The following is a 13,138-nucleotide window of genomic DNA, read 5'->3' on the forward strand; positions in this document are numbered from 1 at the left end:
TCCAACTCATAAGTTTATGTCTCCTTTCTTCAAGTCCATAGTTTCTTAGTTCCTGCATATTTGTACAAATATGAGATCCACATCTGGTATCTAATACCCAAGACTCAGACTGTGAAATTGAATTGATTTCAACATAGAACATACCAGATGTTGAAGCATCTTCCTTTCCCTCATTGAGACAAGCTAGATACTCCTTGCAGTTCCTTTTCCAGTGCCTGTCTTTACCACAAAAGTGGCATTCCCCTTTGGGCTTCTTTACTTGCTTACCTTTGGCTTGTGTTGGTTTCTAGCCCTTGCTCTTCTTGGAACCTTTAGAGTTGGGAAACTTCCCTTTCCTCTTGTTAGATCCTTCAATAACAAGTGCTGACACTACCTTGTCTTTCTCAGATTGGGCTCAACAGGCTTGAGCATGTTCAAGAGCTCTTTAAGAGAGGTCTGTAAGTCATTCATCTGATAGTTCATGATGAACTGTGAATAACTTTCTAGGAGGGATTGTAGAATTAAGTCGACACTCATGATCCATCACGAATCCAATATTAGAAAGCTTGGTAATGAAACCGATCATTTTGACACAATGTGTGATTACAGAAGAGCTCTCTTGCATCTTGGAGCAAAATAACAACTTCGTTATCTCATAACATTCGCATCGAGTCTGTTTCTCAAACAACTCCTTCAAGTGTGCAATCATCTAGTACATACCCTATCTTTTCGGACTTCAAAATAATTTTGAGGTTGCAAAACCAGTCACTGAAGTTTGAACCATTTAGTTTGTTATCAATAATGATATTACGCGGATCCATTTTAGACATGATAACGAGTATTACTTTTATAACCAGAGAGTGAGAAAGAGTGACAGATGTTATTCATTTGTTTTAAGTATTCAATTTAGACAGAGGGCTTTAGGTTGTTTAAATTTCTCCCACTATTTTTATCAAAATTAATAACCCTCTATATTAACTCGAAGAATTTCACAAACTCTTTAGTGGGTTAGGATCCTATTTAGTGAAGTTTCACCTTGAGTGACTCAACAAGCTAGCTTCATTCGTTATGTAGATTCATATAATCAATCATGTAATTGTCATATCAATTATGTGATTCCTATGTTGTTGGGTTACTAACCACATTAGTAACTAATACTTATTAATATTAATCCCAACCATATTGCCTACTAGTTTCGAATAATATGAGTGACTCATCCGATTATTTTAGACTAGTTTAAGTCTTTTTCAATAATTCGGGTGTTATTCATTGAACCTTGAGCTTGAGTGACTCAACAACCCAAGATCCCCAAATAATCCGTGCTCAGTGGCAGAGCTAGGATTTCAAATCTGGGTGGGCTAATTTCAGTCTACGGGTTGACTAATTTTCTAGAGTCCAGCCCGTTAGGGCTAGCAAAAAATTTTAGCCTCCAGCATGATAAAACTGTTTCATTTTAATATGTTGATTAAAACATTAAAAGTGTCTAACGTGAAAAGTTTAGACATATTCAATTTTTTTTATAAGTTTAACACTAATTTCCGAAATTAAAACCCCTAAATAAGTATATTATTATTTATCTATTGAATATTTACATTGATATTGATATTTTGATTAAAGAAAAAATTAAAATTAATTAATAATGATGATAAAAAGATAATTAAATTATGTAATAATATTGATATTTTAATTTAAGAAAAAAAAATTAATTAGATAAAAATAATGATAAAAAAAATTCAAATTTAAGATTTAAAGAAAAAAATTATAATTGGATAAAAACATTTAGATTTAAAGAAAATCAAAATAGAAAAAAAAATTAGTGATAAGGTAAAATGGAAAAAGAAAAAGGGAAAAAAATGAGGATGAGGTTCGAACTCAGGACACCTTGAAATGGGTAAAAAGCCTAGCTATCTTAATTCAATGTTACATGCTTAGACTATATATTACAAGTAGTAATTTAGTTTTCTTGGAGGGCTGCTCAAAACTGAAGTGCCGGAGACTGGGGGGCTGGAGCCCCCCGGGCTCCGGGCTGTCTCCGCCCCTGTCTGTGCCGATTTATAACTTATTTATAGACTTAACTTTTATTTACTGAGTGATTTATTTTAAGTCTCATAATTTAACCTAGTCTTGATTTGCTTTAGCATACATCAGACACAAACAATCAATGGCGGTTATGGATGTAGATACCCATTTTTGTCCGGGAACATTTTTTAAACTTTAACTGATTATATTTGGAATTCTAACAAATTCGTGAATTATATTAAAAATGCAAACTTTCTATTACAAGTATAATTTATTAAGAAAATTATATTTTATACCAATTATTTATATCTCGGTATAATTATCAAATTATATTCAAGATGTGATTCATTGGAATAGAAATATTTTTCAGGTTATAATTTGAGATATAGTTTGTTGTTTTCTAAATATAATTTTTGGAATGGTTATATTTCAAATTTATTAGTTAAACTCAATTTATATCTAAATGGTTAGATTAATTCTCCAGCTTATTAATTGTGAAATCATATTAGAAAATGCTTGTATTTTAAATATGAGTCATGATTACAAAATTAATTGTTGAGCTATTCACATGGCTTTAAAGATAATTTTTAATCATACCCTATTTGAAACATAAGTAATTTTCAGATTTCAGATTTGAGTAATGGCAAAATAAATTATCTACTAAATCATTAGATAAGAGTTAGAAGAAAAAATAAAATAAAATGCTATTATTAAGAAAAATAAAGTTTACAAATGTTAATATCAATTTATGCCTTCATTTTACAGATTTCTCAACCCAAATCCAGCTATTACAAAAACAAGTAGGGAAATACAGTCAACAAGGTCAAATTTAGCTTTAATTCAGGAATTCAAAATGAGAAAAGGACAAATTCAGAACTCTTGAAAATGGGCATTGTCACAAGGGACAAAGGCACTGCACCTTGAAACCAGCCTTGCATCTTGAAAAGAGGCATTGTCAAGAAAGACAAGTGCACTGCACCTTGAAACCAGCCAGCCACTGCAGTCACAATGGACAAAATGCAGCAGAAGAGGCTCCAGCAAAAGACAATCCCAGCTATTGTCTTTAAGCATCTATAAATAGAGGGTTGAGCATCTGAAAGAAGGAGGGGATTAGCAACTACATGAGAGCATAGAAGAAAGAGGCCAATTTTAAAAAAGGAGAGAGCATGTTTTAGATAAAAGATTACACATCTAAGAGGCTTTTTGCCTAGTTAGAAAGAGAGAGTTTTGTAATTGTTATTTCCATAAATCAAATACAAATCAGTTCTTATTCATTTGGTCTTGATCTCCAAAGCTTTGAGCTAAGGGTTTTTATTTTTAGTTTATAAAAAGAGTGATAAAAAACATATATCTTGCTTTTGAAATGAACTGATTTTGTAAACTCTGAATAAAAACCTATTAGTTTTCAGCTAATTGAATATATATCTATAAAAATTTTTACTAACCATTTACTAATCTTACTAACTTCATTTAATAATCTCTCATATTCCTATTTGTATATATACAATGTTTATATTTATTCTTTACTAACCGCTGAAGTTTAGCTGTTCTTAGTTTCAACATTACCTTTCTTTGGGAACTCTTTTAACAAAAATGACATGTTTGATTTAAACTCTTTCTTTTAACTACAGATTTCACCTAAATTTTAATCTATAACCAAAAATTATGAAAATATAATAAACTAACATTGACATAAAATCATATTAATCAGAGTTAACAAGTAGGATCTATATTTTTATCTTTTACCTATTTTACCATGGGGGGTATCACCGGATTTCGAGTCACCAAACCGTATTTCCCCTTCACCCATTTCACCGTCACCGGATCTGCCATTGTATCTTCAGAGCCACACAAAGTAAAAAAAAAACAAAAGGTTCCAAATCAAAGATCTAAACCAGAAACAACAGCCCAAACTAAAACGGTAGCCGGCCGGATGGCTGCTGCTCCTTTCTTTCACGGAACCAAAGATGGAGACGTTGACTGCCGGTGTGAGAAACTGATGAAGTGGAGCGGGCCTTGAACTATTTGGAGAAAGCGGACCCGAAACTGAGATTTTGAAGTTAAAACGGGGTTTTCGAAATTTAGTGATTTCGGGCCCTAATTTAATTAGATTCGGCCCACTGAATCAAACCCATCGATCTATAGACCCATGATGGACGTGTTTTTTAGCCATCCGAGGTTGTTTAGGGCCTCAAATCGGCCTTTTTATGTTTTATCGCACTTTCGGTTATTTTCCTGTTTTGTTGTTTTCCTTTTAGGTTTCAGATTAGGTTTTATTTGTCGGCCTATCTAAAGGCTCGACCCCCACCTTATGGAAGGAATTTATTAATTAATAAAATTTCAGAGTTTATTCTCTTTCTTTTCAATTCGTTAGTCGTGCGCGATTGAACAATCGTTGAGGGTTTTAAACATTGTTCATGCGCGAACAACCAGTTAGGACGAAAGTCTGTTTAATTCCGCTGCGTCAGAAACCAAGGCGGAGTCACGACGGCAAACGGACGACAGCAAACGAACAGACGAGATTGGTGGATGAGTCACGATGGCGTCGGAGTCAACTGACAATAGCGGAACGACGAAGCAAGGTCATAGACGCCGTAGATGTTACTGTGAAGGCGGAATGAAAGTCGCCGGCAGCCATGCAGGAAGAGCTACGGAAAAATTTCGAGGAAGAGAGGAAGAAAGAGAGGCTGCATCTTTATGAAGAAAGAAGGGAGGCTAAATGGGTTAAAAGAAACCCTAACTCAGGAAAGGAAGAGTAAATACTCTAAGAAGAAATTACACTAAAAATCAGTTTTTAACTTTTATTTATATTTTTGTAAATCTTTTTTCTGTGTAACAACATCCTATGTTTTTAAATTCTATTATATTAGAATTTCATTATTTTATTTTGAGTTTTGTCAAATTTTCAGTTATTACTCAGTTTTAAAAAAATCATTTTCTCAAAAAAAAAAAAAAAAACAAACAAATACACGATTTGTGTTATTTACAGTTTTAATTTCAAATTTCTGACATTTGTATAAATTTGTTTGAAAACTTATTTAACTTGTAAATAATTCATTTAAATATAACTATGGTGTAACTTACCCATACTCTAATGGGTCAATTACATGAATATCATAATTAAGTACAAAATTGCAACTAAATCATATCATGAGACTTAATTTTTAATATGTTATTATTTTCTATATATTATGATTTTACATCATAATTTAAAGATTCTAGACTCCAATTCATGAATCATAAACCATAGAAAATATATTTTAGACTTCTAATTTATAAATTCTAATCCTTAAATATATTAAAAGTACTGATTTTAACTAGTTTGATATAATCTAAAATTATGACTTGACATAGTTGTAATTATTTTTATTTTTGATTAAATAGTTGTAATTAGTTTTTAAAAGATGAATTTCTGTGTAATTTTCCCTACTCTAATTAACTCACGTCTCCACAATTAAAATGTGTCTAGCCCAATTACGTTTCTTCCTAATCCAATTCCATAGCATTAATCCAAAGGCCCATTTCCTTTCATTTTCTTATTTCATACGGTAAATTTAATTAGCTAATTATTGTTAACTCAAATGAATTAGATTTTAATTTAATATTAGATTAGTTAGTCTTTAATTTATTTTTGACAATGATAATCTTTATTCAAATAATTTAATAATTTGTGTTTTAGTCTCATTTATCGGATTTAAATTATTGTATGACAATTATAATACGATAATAACATGAGCGGTTTATTTGGATCACTGGATAGTGGTCGCGATAAACCATTAATAAACCATACTCTAATAAAATATGATAATTTTAGTATATATCGGGTTTAATTGCTGGATAACGGTTACAAATTAACTCGATTATCCAAACTTTGAATAATGGTCCGGATAAATAATAAGATCATATATTATACAATAATCTTTCTATATTCATTTTTATGAAATATAATGATATTATTTCATTGGGTTTAATGGCTGAATAGTAGGCCCGTAGATGGGCCTGTGCAAGCAGGTCTACAGCACAGGGCCCCCTAATTTAGAGAGGGCCTAATTTTTTTTTTTTTACTTATTATATATAAGTTAGTAGCCTAGCCCAATTGCCTAAGTTAGTAACCATATATACCTTTTTTACTTAAAGAGTTAAAGTTAGAGAAGAAGATGAAGAGTTTTGTTTTTTAAGGATTCTTTTATTAATTTATTAACGTTAAAAAACGGTATTTTTTTAATGCTAAAATGATAGCACTTTTTAAATGCTAGAAGGATAGCACTTTTTAAATAAAAAAGTATATATTTTGTTTGATCTTGTATCGAAATGTTATTGTCGATTCATATATAATACTTCCCATTTTTGGTTTATTATTACGTTTTGCACAGGCCCCCAAAATGTCTAAGACGGGCCTGCTGAATAGTAATTATAAAATCCAATTATCTAAATCGTTGAATAATGATTTAAATAAATAAACGATAAATAATTGATAAATCATACATTATTATGTTTAATATTCGATCGTTGTATAGCGATTATATAACGACCATATCATGTTGATCACTAGATAGTGATCTCGATAAACATACGACAAAAGCCTTGCGACCGTTGTCAATGGCTTGAATATATACAATTAATGACCCTTCAAAGCAATAGTAAACACAAACACGTAAAACAAGCACGTAGAAGTACAACAGTACCGATTTATCGGGCGGGGTAGGGTGAGATTACGTCTCTTCCCTACACGTAACCGGAAACCGAGCTTAGAATCATCGCAGACCATTACCTTATCTGAACTTACCCGAATGGGTCAATTTGGAATCAAATCGGTGTCCAATCAGACTGTCAAACTGATTGGTGGCGACTCGAAAACCCATTGGACCAGGCTCCTTGGAGGGACTGTCTAGCACCGTTAGAAAACCAGTAGAGCAAGAGCCACGTCGAATCGAAGATAAACATTTTGCAGTCCGCGGGCACGGGCACGGGCGCGACAATGGACATACTATCTAAATTTATTCCATTGAGCCAGAAACGGAATAAAAGGTTAACCTTGGAGTAAATATCAACTATTACATATTTATCCTTCAGGTACTCCGTCTTTTGTTTGGCTCCTTGATTTTACAACATCATTAATTTCTATACTACTTAGAATACTTCAAATAGTTTGAAGAGAATTTTAAGTGAGAAGAGAAATACAATATAGAGTAAATAAAGCATTACACGCATGTCCTATTTTCCAAAAATATCAAAAGACAACATAACAATTATAGAAGGGTCTAATAATGTCCATAATGTGAACCATGCCAAGACTCAATTAAATAAAGGGATAAGTTATCAAAATAGGTCTAAGGTTTTTGGAGAACTGCCAATTTAGGCTCAACGTTCAAAATAGCATCGATATAGGCTTAACGTTTACAACATAATATCAATTTAGGTTTAACGTTTACAATATAGCATCAATTTAGGCCTCACGTATAAAATAACACCAATATAGACTTAACGTTTACAAAATAATACGAATTTAAGCTAAATGTTTACAAAATATATACAATTTAAGCTAAATGTCACGATTAAATTAACCATATTATATTCTTTATATGTTATTTTTTTATTTAATTCTATTTTCTTATTTATTATAATACAATTAATTAGTATTCTTGCCCATTAAGATCTTATATTTGTTTTTGATAAACCATTCCATGACTCCTAAATTCCATGACTCAAGTAATATATGCAAACTAAAAGCAATTGAATATCCACAATATTTCGAACACTAGTTAAAATTCCATGACTCCTAAATTCCATTACTCATGTCAGCGTTCGAAATATTGTGGATATCCAATTACTTTTAGTTTGCATATATTACATAAACAATGAAATTTAGTAGTCATGAAATCATTGATGAAAAACAAATATAAGATTTTAATAGACAAGAATACTAATTAGTTGTATTATTTTTTTTTTAATGAAGGTTGGGCCTCGACAGGAGACTGGACATCCCAACTATGTTGGCACCCCAGCATCGATCACCCTATTATTAAAAAGAAATGAAAACAAGAATACAGGAGGGGGAAGAATAAGAAGAGAAAAGAAGAAGAATAAAAGAATTACATGATTCTAATATGCGCTATTTTACACATGTCATCAAACACCAAGTCCTGACAGAAGTGGGGTGCCGAGTGCCACCAACAAGAGGAAGGAGCCGACTGTCCATGATCTGCTAGTCTATCCGCAGCTTGGTTTCCTTCTCTGTAGATATGAGTAGCTCTCCAGTTCATCTGAGATAGCTGGTGAAGACAATTTTGCCAATCCCTAGAGGTTTTTCCAGTTTCTTTCTTTCGCTGCTTTAACAGCGAAGATGATGGCTGTAAGTTCTGCAATGTGTGCTGGGCAGCTCTGTATGGGGAAGGCAAAGCAGCCAAGAGTGAAACTTCTGCAATTTCTGAATATTCCTCCCGCCCCGGCACTTCCCAAATAGCTCGACGCTCCATCCGTATTAACCTTTAGCCAGTTAACCGGCGGAGGGACCCAAGTAACAGTCACAGAGTCTGGTTCCGAGGTAAAGTGGCTGTCTGCAGCAGAAATAATATAATATGATTAATTTAAATATAACGTTTAGCTTAAATTGTATATATTTTTGTAAACGGTAATGCCTAAATTGATATTATGTTGTAAACATTAAGCCTATATTGGTGCTATTTTGAACGTTGATCCTAAATTGGTACTTCTCCAAAAACCTTGGCTCTATTTTGGTACCTTATCCCTTGAAAAATTTAATTGATTGATTACATAAACTGTTTATGTAATATTTTAGTTAATCAAATTAATCGTTAATTTAATTTTATTATCAATTTACTCCTTTAATTAGTTTTGTATCCTTTATATTGTATTCTAATCAAACTATATCAAATATAAATTAGATGAAATATAACTTATACAAAAATCGATTATTTACATTTAATTATTTTATAAAACTTTATTTAACCTTTTAATTTAAATATATCTTATGTAGTGAAGTCAAAGTTGTAAACAAATTTTCAAAACAATTAAATGTTAATATTCAAAATGACATATTTTAGAAATTGAATTAACCTTTTTTTAAACAATCGTCAAAACAATTTTGACATTTCGGGCTTGGGGCGAACCGAGCCATCTCGGGACAGCTCGGCCCAAGGGGCAACTGTCGCAAAGTAGTAGCACGCAGCTGCTGCCATGTGCAGCAGTAATAGAGTACTCCTGCCAACCCATATATAAATTTTTATTTATCTATTTATTTTACCTAATTAAATTAATTGCTAAGTTTAATCCCAATTAAAATTAAATTCCAGAATCTTTAATTAATTATCAAATAATTAAAATCATTAATTTATCTTCTTAGATTAATTAACTAAATCAAATTTATTGATTAATTTATCAAAATTAATTAAATCTCATTCAACGTTTATATTTTCATATATGAAATAACAGATTTAACGCTTGTGCTGATACCAATGAAGAAAAATAGACAAGCCTAGACGTAGCAGAAATATATTTTTTTTTATCTATTTCCCTATTTCCAAGATATGTTAATCGTTATTTCATATATAAAGAAGGATTTAACAAGTGTACCTTTTCAGAAGATCTATCTACCGTTGTAAAGGAAGTGTCCACAACTTCTCAATCGTATTTCAGGTACAACGAAATCAATATAAAAGAAAACAATTAGAAATCAACCAATGAATAACATTCTAAATTGATTGCCTCTAAAGGAATCGACACGAGATCAAAGAGAGAGTAAACGAAAGAGTAATTAAGACGAGATGAATTCGGACGAAATCCCTAGCCACTTGAGCTTGTTTGGCCGAAATACAAACGTAGGGGGGAGGGACTTTTTACAGTCTTCTCAATTCATAACCCTAGTTATATTTGATTTAAACAATCAATTCCTTTCGGAATATGATTACTAATTAGATACATTTTGGGCGTAAGTCTATGATGACCTAGCCGCCGATTCCTCTGTCGCCGCCTCCATCGGCCATCGATTTCCACCGCAATGGCTACCGTTCTAGGGCCCGCTACCTCTCATATGGATGATTATCTTAGCATCAGAACTCTCTTCCATCCAAATTTGCATTTCAACGCAAAAGCTTTTGCCCCTAAATCGTTCGCAAGAGCTCTTAAGAAAAACATGGTCGACACACCCCCATCCTTTGCGACAATCTTAGACATATGGGGCATTAAATCGATCAAGATATCACAATCGGCATATGACAGAAGAATTGAGTTGTGTGCAAACTCGTGGATCGGTCGATTGATTCTAAATAAAGGAGACAATCCTTGGAAAGTCGCAGATTTGAAAAGAAACCTCACACATATTTGGGGTTTATAGGAGGATTGGCGTTTAATCTCGATTGGGAGAGGTTATTTTCACGTAATCCTTAATACGACCGGAGCTAAATCCAGTATTTTTGCCAAAGGCATCATTAATACAAAGCCGGGTACGTTCCGCCTTCAACCCTGGGTACCAGCCTTTGATCCTCTAGCCGAGAAATCTACAAATGCATAGGTTTAGGTACGTCTATACTCCCTTCCCTGGGAGTACTGGGATGCACAAATATTGTCAGACATAGCTAAAGGTATCGGAGGATTGCTCCGTTTCGATAGAGCTACGATTGAAGGGGATTTTGGGCACTTCGCTTGAATGTTGGTGGATGTCGATTTGGCTTCGGAATTGCCAGTGAAGCTGGGTATAGAAAGGAATGGAAAACAGCTATGGATTGAAGTTGTTTATGAAAAACTTCCCAATTTTTGTAAAGTGTGCTCCTCGATAGGACATATGGAATATGACTGTCGATGCAACTATAAACCGCCTCAGTCAGATGGAAGGAAAGAAGCGGATGCTAATTGGGTTTTAGAGAAGAAACAAAAAATTATTCGGCAAGAGGTGCCGGTTACTAGCATAATCCAGCGCATCCTTGAGGACACGCAGCATGAAGCTAACATCTCAGCTGAATCCAAACTCCCGAATAGCCCGCAGGGGCATGGCAGTGATTGTGAAGAAATGCCAGATAGGTTTCCTTCCCTAGGAAACGACAATTTGTACGGATGCGAGTTTACGAAACCTGCTGCAACTGGTTTGGAGATAACAGTATATGAAGGGGATGATCTTAAAAAAGAAAACGATGCCGCTGTCACCCCTTTGCAATTGAGTTACAAGTCATGGGCCGATATAGTAGATGAGGAAAACACTGAGGAATGGGAGACAGTGCAAAAGAAGGGTGTCAAACAGAAAGAAAGGCGTAAACAAGCAGATGGATCCACAGTCCGACCTAGATGGACAACTAAGGTACTAGTAAGGTTTAAATGAATGTCCTTTATTGGAATTGTAGGGGTATCCAGAATAAGGATACCCAGCGTCACCTTGTTAATTTATGTTTTTTGCATAAGCAGAATTTTGTATGTTTAGCAGAACCTATGGTGGAATATGAAACAATTAATTCAAATTTTTGGTCTCGTTTAGGACTACAGCTAGTTGCCATGAACTCAAAAGATAAGCCAACCCTCTGGGTCTTTGTTGTTTCTAGATTCGCTTCTTCAGTCAGTATTTGTCAGAAGAGCGATCGATATATTTTGGTTAATTTGCAGTGCTTCGGAGGCTCAAACTATCTCTGCTTTGTCTATGGTAGTGTCTGGGCTAACAGACGGGCAATTATGTTTGACAACATACTAGTTTAGTTAGCATTGTTGAAGGGAAGATGGGCCATTCTAGGGGACTTCAACACTGTACTTGGCTCTCATGAAAAAACAGGGCGTGCGTCTGCGCCACGGCCTTGCAGGGATTTCCGTAACTTTTTGGATACAGGGGATCTCATGGACACTGCGGCTTCTGGTCTATTCTATACCTAGAGCAATGGTAGGCGTGGGAACTCGAGGGTAGAGAGCAGACTTGACAGAACGATGTTTTTGATGGAATTTGCAGATTTTTGGGACACTTTTAACAGCACCGCCTTGGCAAGGCATCAATCAGACCACAACCCAATCATTCTCCAGTGCAATAATTCTAATAGGGTGCCATCTAGATTCTGGTTCCAGTATATGTGGATCGGCCACCCAGGGCTCAAGGAGGTTATTCGGGATTTCTAGAACAGTCCTCAACAACGGCTTCCTCCAATGCAGCACCTTAGTGGGAAACTTAAACACCTCAGGAAGATTCTGCGAAAGTGGAATAAGGAGACATTTGGTAATCTTGATATGGAGATTTCTGATTCGAACAACACCCTGACTGGGATTCAATTGGATATTGTAAGGATAGGGTATTCTGATCAGCTGCACAAAAAAGAGTTGGAAGCACATGCTTGTCTGGATTTAGCGCTGCTGAGGAAGGAAACATATCTTCGTGATAAAAGCCGTATTACCTGGCTACGGGATGGGGATAGGAACTCGACTTTTTACCACCGAATGGCTACTGTCCGGAAAGCGTCCAATGGAATACAAGCTCTTCAGATCAGTGGTAACCTTACAACTGATAAGGAGCAAATTGCGAATCATGTAAGAGAATTCTATGCGTCGTTGTTCCGTAATGATACGGAGAGGTGGCGTTCCTTTGAAGAGGTCTTTGAAGTAATTCGCCGGCTTGTAACTGATACTGAAAATGAAGATCTTGTGAGCTGTCCTGACATGGAATAAATCTGCGGAGTCATACTCTCAAGGGACAGGAACAGTGCACCGGGACCAGATGGTTCACGGGGGAATTTTTTCAGTTTTTCTGGGACATTGTCGGTGAGGATGTGACGGCAATGGTTCGTGGATTCTTCAACACGGGCTATATCACTCCCGGACTCAATTCGAGCATAATGGCGCTCTTGCCAAAAATTGATGGAGCAATATCCCTTGACCAGTATCGTCCTGTGGCTATGAGTAATTTTGGCTACAAGGTTATTGCTAAACTATTGGCTTGGCGGCTCGTGAAAATTGCTTCTAGGATAGTCTCCCCCAACCAATATGGTTTCATACCTGGCAGAAGCATTCATCAGTGTATAGCTATTGCATCTGAAGGCACGAATATGCTCAACAAGCGATGTTTTGGAGGAAACATGGCTCTGAAAATTGATATTCGGAAAGCTTTTGATACGCTAAACTAGAACTTTTTGCTTGCAGTTCTAGAGGCTTTTGGGTT

Source organism: Euphorbia lathyris, chromosome 10 (genome assembly GCF_963576675.1).
Source record: "Euphorbia lathyris chromosome 10, ddEupLath1.1, whole genome shotgun sequence".
Classification (NCBI taxonomy): domain Eukaryota; kingdom Viridiplantae; phylum Streptophyta; class Magnoliopsida; order Malpighiales; family Euphorbiaceae; genus Euphorbia; species Euphorbia lathyris.